The sequence below is a fragment of the Rhinichthys klamathensis genome, unplaced genomic scaffold, assembly GCF_029890125.1.
Source record: "Rhinichthys klamathensis goyatoka isolate OS25496 unplaced genomic scaffold, OSU_Roscu_1.1 h1tg000165l_1, whole genome shotgun sequence".
Lineage (NCBI taxonomy): Eukaryota > Metazoa > Chordata > Actinopteri > Cypriniformes > Leuciscidae > Rhinichthys > Rhinichthys klamathensis.
In genome coordinates, this window is record NW_026606697.1 from 1013514 (window position 1) to 1020797 (window position 7284).

Sequence of the window (7284 nt, forward strand, 5' to 3'; positions counted from 1 at the left end):
CTTAAATTCTAACAGATGATCTGTTTTCTTTTTTAATAAAACCGTAAAGAAAAGTTACAGATCAAGTTGCAACAAAAAAATTAAGTTTACATAAATTAAACTTAGATTGTATTAATTACTACAATCATCCCTTAATTACTTTGTAATAATCTATTGGCCTCTAAACTTCTATTTAAACTGACCGGTTATTAATTAAAACATTATTTACCTATAAACAAAAGATAGCAGATTAAAAGATTAAATTTCATGCACTACCATGAATTTGGCATGGTGTTGCAAGAGAATGAAAGGAGGGAGCGTGGCTATGTTTCTTTTTCTTCAAGATTGTGCTTTTAAAAACCTCGGTTACTCGGATTCATTAAGCTATGTATATAAGCTTTAAGAATTATTTTAAGTAATAAATGACGCACACGAATTTGACATACTACAAATGAGTAAAATGTGTTTTGTTTGATCTTCTCATTCTCACCTGTGCATCCAGAGCTGCCATTCCTAGTTTGATCTTCCTGCAAGCACAAGTGTCATAGACAGTCAAACATCATAGTCTAACATCACATGGCACTGTATTTAAAACTGTAATGGTACAATTAGGCAATATATTAAAGTAATTGACATTGTAACATAAGCCAATACAATTTCATACCATTTTGACTGAAAATAAATGCCATTTATTGTCTGGTCTTGAAAGCTGCATTACAGAAGTAGAAAAAACTTGTTCTGAATTTATTAAACTTCCCTCTTGCTTTGTTGAATCACATTATTGGTGTTTAGAGTGATAAAACGTCATGAGTCCTGCAGGCCTCAGACTCACATGGCTGCACGTGTAGGCCGCTACAGATGCAACTCCTGGCAATCTTTAATTAATGTTACCAAAATTGAGCTAAACATCTAGGTGAAGTAACAGGGACGCAAAATATGTCTTTCAGAAATAACATAAAGACAACAACATTTTAAATTCGGCGAAGTTTAAAAGCGGATTACCGCTAGAATGCAGTCACCTATGCAATCCTAACTGTGGCCTTAAAACAGCTTAAGACTCTTAGGAATCTAAAGCCCTAATGGATATATTATTATGATCATTACTGTCATTTTGGTACATTAATCTATACTTTCTCCAAAGCTGCTTTGTGGTTATGCTTAAGGTGAAAAGTGACGTGACCTTTACGTTACGATATATGATATATAATACGATATATAGGTTGCAAACAATATGCAAGTTAAATAAACAGCACCATATTATATTGAGAGCCTTGCACAAAAAGTCAAAAACCTACTTTTTCGTCGGCCATCTCGATCCCGTCTCCTCCGCGCCGTGTCTGCAGCATCTCTCCCTCTCGAGCATCTGTGACTCGCAGGTGAGAGGTCCAGGGGTGGGGGAGGGGCGGGGAGAGGAGGCGATAGTCGCGGTGGGGACTTAAAGCCTCAGGTTCTGTGTGATGTATCAGCCATTACTGACACTCACTCGGCGAACTATAGCTATATTAATATTACCCGCGCTTTTTTTTTCTTTTTTTTTTCTTGTGCGGTTTTTGTTTTCTTTATAAAATGATGTATGGACATATATGCTCTGATAATATGCTCTGAAATAGTGTAAGCTATATGCTGTTATAAAATAAATAAATGTTATGCTCAAATTCAGATAGCCTATGTTTTTTTTTTGTACAAATAAAATGACAGAGTGTAGATGTAAAAAGACATTTAGGCCTATATTATATTTAATATTAAAAAACAACACATTAATGAATGGAACAAATTTGGAACTATTAAACAGCTCACAGAGAGATTGACATTCATAAAATAAAAATAAACTATTACAAGACCTTGTAATCAACAGAACAGATATTATGTTTACCCTCTGAGAGCCGAGGAGATAAAATAAATAAAATAGATTTGAAAGAAGTGAGGCATGAGACCAAACTCTGGATATGAGGCCTCCACACAAGGCCCGCCATGCTTCTTTGTTCTTGGATGGTTTCTTGCATTTGAACTGGGTGAAACATGTCAAGACTGTGGTGTCATAGATACAAGACCCCGCTTGTTTACAAAAGGTACAAAACAGAAAGTGAGTTGAGCTGTTGTTAATGTTACCGTCCTTAGAAATTGTCTATATTGATTCTGAAACTCTTTAACTGCATACTCCTAACTATTGTTAAAATAAACAATCTTCACAACAATTGCTCACCTTGCTTGTACTGTTCAAGACAATGATTGAAACCATGTATTGCTAGCACTTTTCTTGCTACAGACAAATTGCTTGTTGTATTCCTCATTTCATTTGTAAGTCGCTTTGGATAAAAGTGTCTGCTAAATTAATAAATGTAAATGCACTCACCAAGACAGCAGTTCGCCAGTTAGAGGAGAATGGGAAAAGACTATATTTGCAAACTATATAAATGAATTGTCAAATACTAGCACATGATTTAATTTAGGGTAAGAATAACACATGGTAAAAATAATTCAACAAATGATGATGCAGTTTTTCCACACTGGACACCCTTCTGGCTTAGCTACTGGTTCAGATTCTCCCAAAATGACATGAAACTATATACAACACCTCACTTAAACAGAAATAAGTGTTGTGGACATGCACGTACATGTAGCCTACGTCATCCATACATTGGCATGTGTTAGACTAATGATTATGATATACTGTAGTGCTCATCATTTCCAGGATTTGAGTTCACCTTGTCAGAGTAGCCATAATGATTTGGCACTTGTTGTCACCAGCATTTGGAACCACAGAGGTCAATGTGCTGATAGATAGGTTAGGGTTAGTGTTAGGAGCTGCTCTGAGAGGTACTGGTCCACCACACTCAGATGCTGATAGATAGGTTAGGGTTAGTGTTAGGAGCTGCTCTGAGAGGTACTGGTCCACCACACTCAGATGCTGATAGATAGGTTAGGGTTAGTGTTAGGAGCTGCTCTGAGAGGTACTGGTCCACCACACTCAGATGCTGATAGATAGGTTAGGGTTAGTGTTAGGAGCTGCTCTGAGAGGTACTGGTCCACCACACTCAGATGCTGATAGATAGGTTAGGGTTAGTGTTAGGAGCTGCTCTGAGAGGTACTGGTCCACCACACTCAGATGCTGATAGATAGGTTAGGGTTAGTGTTAGGAGCTGCTCTGAGAGGTACTGGTCCACCACACTCAGATGCTGATAGATAGGTTAGGGTTAGTGTTAGGAGCTGCTCTGAGAGGTACTGGTCCACCACACTCAGATGCTGATAGATAGGTTAGGGTTAGTGTTAGGAGCTGCTCTGAGAGGTACTGGTCCACCACACTCAGATGCTGATAGATAGGTTAGGGTTAGTGTTAGGAGCTGCTCTGAGAGGTACTGGTCCACCACACTCAGATGCTGATAGATAGGTTAGGGTTAGTGTTAGGAGCTGCTCTGAGAGGTACTGGTCCACCACACTCAGATGCTGATAGATAGGTTAGGGTTAGTGTTAGGAGCTGCTCTGAGAGGTACTGGTCCACCACACTCAGATGCTGATAGATAGGTTAGGGTTAGTGTTAGGAGCTGCTCTGAGAGGTACTGGTCCACCACACTCAGACGCTGATAGATAGGTTAGGGTTAGTGTTAGGAGCTGCTCTGAGAGGTACTGGTCCACCACACTCAGATGCTGATAGATAGGTTAGGGTTAGTGTTAGGAGCTGCTCTGAGAGGTACTGGTCCACCACACTCAGATGCTGATAGCATTTCTGCTTCATACCATGCTTGCTCTATTAGCTGCTCTGCTAACATGACTATTGGTGATGATCAGTGCTCCACTGTGGCCTTTAGCTGTTCCTGGTGTGACACTGTGAACTGGAGTGCATACGCTGGCACATGCTTACATCAGCAATTACACAGGCATTCGCCATGTTTTTAGAAAGTGATCATTGCCCCGCTTCTACTTCACTAGCAGCACATCTGATGCTGGATCAGGAGATTATTTCTTAACTTTTGATCCAGCATCTGTTTCTCTCACACTCTGCACTGTTCACTTCCATTAGCTTCATGAAAAGAGGTGTATCTGGTCCCATTCTCCCACAATGAGCTCTCTCCAGGTCCTGCTAAAGCAATATCAGTCTCTCTGTTATCTCACAGCATCTGTAGGGTACAGGGTATTGGAAGGCTGCTAAAACTGTGAGATATGATGTATGATGAGGGTATAATGTGCTGCTCTGTTAGCCTAGCGGGTAGCATTTACAAGATAATAAAGTCATGAAACATTTATATAAAAATAGTGTGTTAGTAGTTCACTTTTAAGGCTTTTGAGAGAGCACAGAGCTTTGTAGAATGTTTGTAGTTATCAAATATTACACCATTTGTGCAAAGGAATGACTAAAAAAGATGACCAAATCTGTTGAATCTCAGTTGTATGTAGTGATATATTAAAAAGAAAGCCAGAAGATTAAATAAACAGCAGCTGCCAATTTTAGAAACAAGATTGTATATAGTCAGGGCCTGTTCATTTATTAATTTCATATGAGTTTATTTCATAAAAGTTTATTAGTGATCTGTTGAAAGTACATTCTTTGAATTCTGTTTAATGTATGCAGAAAGGCTCTGTCAGAGGGGTAGCCCAGAGTGAAAAATCTGTATATCATTTACTGATCATGATTTAATTAGATTATAATTAAATGATAATAATATATTAGAGTAATGATATAATAATGTATTAATTACTTTAACAAAATCACTTTGAAGTGTTTTTAACCTAAACTGACAATTAATTCATGTAGATTTTGTAGATGATCCTCTCACATAAACCAGTCCCCACAGAAGCGAGACTGAAACACCTGGAGTTGGCTAACCTCGTTTAGATTTCTTTCCTATTGTCATCAATAATGACTATATGAATATAGACAGATCCATGATAAATTACATAAATGGCATTTTTAACAGATCAGTTATATTCTAATCATTTGATGCCTTACGATAAATAAAACAAAGAATTTGCTAAAAAAAAAAAAAAAATTCTCTGTTTGTGACTCAGTCTTTCCAGAATTTTCATTCTAGTGCACCAACAGCACATTTATTTAATTCAGTTTATTTTATAAAGTAATATAAATAACTAAATATTATACTAATGTATAAATATAAATAATTAAAAACCCTATTAATTCATATCTTTAGTAAAAAGACACATTTTTAAAATAGATTGCCAAATTGTAATTCTATTATTGACCAATACCCCCAATAGGGAGCTAGAGAGTGCCGCACTTTTCCGGAACAATGTGACTTGTGGGGACGGCAATACTCTGTGTGACCACCAGGGGCGCCTAGATATACACTAACACAGATTTTTGTCTTGAAAATGGCCCTCATGAGGACTTCAAAAAAAACTACATGGGGCGTGTCCAAACACTGTTTGGGAGGTGCCTGAGGGGCTTTGCCCGTGGGGACCTCTATTTAGGTCCCCACGGTGACACGAGTCCCCACGAGTCTGTGTGCGTTCAGGTTGAAGTCCCCACCGGGATAGAAAAACAAGAACACACACACACACACACACACACACACACACACACACACACACACACACACACACACGGCTTATGAGTTTAAGATTTTATTACGTTTTGAGATATTTTGAATATGTATACTTCATGACCACTAAAAAAGTATGTTCTAGTAGGCTATGAATGTGTTTTTTTTAATGTTTATTAACCAATGAACTTTAGTAGTATACAAATACAGAATTTACATATAAAATACATCCCAAAACAAAACATGTACAAATAATTAATTAATCAAAAAACTGTATATTCATTAAAGAAATGACAAGTCTTTCTTGCTTTCTTATCTCCTGAAGAAAATGAATACAATTTCTTAGATCCTGACCATTTCTTCTTGTGAATGACATTTTCCCAAAATAATAAAAAGTTATACAATAAAAGTAAAATTATTATTTACATCAGAATAATGCATATATCAAAACTATTTAATTTAATTATAACATTTGTTTTCATTCTAATGAAAATTTTCACATCCACCCTAAAAAACTTTGTGCTATATAACAAAACAGATTGATAATATAATTTTTTTCAAGAAAAATCACATGAATAATCAATATCTAAATTAAACCTCTCTAACACACTTTTAGCTGGATTATACCATGCATGTAAAATTTTAAATGTAACCTCTTTTACTTTATTATTTAAACAGTATGCTTCACAAATACACCAAGCTTTATTATATTTCTAAATATGGTCCACAAAGAGCTTTTATGAGTATAGCTGTTTCACCTGTTAAAATATTCCTAATATGTTTATTAGTACAACTGTGTTTCAGAATATCAATGTCTCCTAGAAACTTGCTGTCTTGATTGCCTCAGAAGAATCACTTCCACAAAATGTATAATAAAGATAATTACCATTTGAGTTTAAAAGTTGTCTAACTAATATAATATTATTTTCATACCAACAATTATAGAAGAGAGATCTATTTGAATGCATCAATTTTTCCAAATAATATATTTATTTGGGGAAAAATTGTATCCAGGGCAATAAAGCTTGTATGGAATTTAGCGATAATTTCATAGGCAGTTTATCAATTTATAAATCACATCTCAACAAAAGATCTATACCAACATATCAAACACATGTTTTGTAAATGTATACCACATACTATCATTTTCTTTCATGAATTTAATTAACCAGTTAACCTTGAATGTATTTTTTAAAGTTTCAGAACAAGCACAGATAATCCACCTTTGTTGTTTTATTTACATAAAATGTCCTTTCTCAAATAATGTCTATTCTGGATATAAATAAAAAAATCTCCATAAAAAAATAAATAACATTTAGTCGATTTCTTTGTACACATTAGATGGCATATCTAAAGCTAAAGACAGATCTCGATATCCCTTCAAGACAGGATAAATCTCTTTGAAGCCAAATATTAAATCTTGCTTTAGTTTAGTTATAGGCTTGAAATTGAGAACACTGCGTTCATTCTCATCTTTATGTATAATAACTCCTATGCTGTTTAATCGGAATATCATGTAATTCTGTTAAATTACATGCTGGAAACAACACCGATTTATTTATATTCATTTTAATACCTGAGGAAAACTCTTTAATACAATTAACCGCTCTCATTTTTGAGAAAAAATAGTAGTATCGTCAGCCAATTGACACAATTCAAATACTCTTTCTTTTTTAATATGTTGGGCCATAATTTGTGTCACTAATAAGTAATGTGTGAGTATGAATGTAATCTGGACGTACTACATCCGCCATGCTGTCATTATGTCAGTTACATCGCTTCACTGCCATTCACAAATCCTCTCCCATGG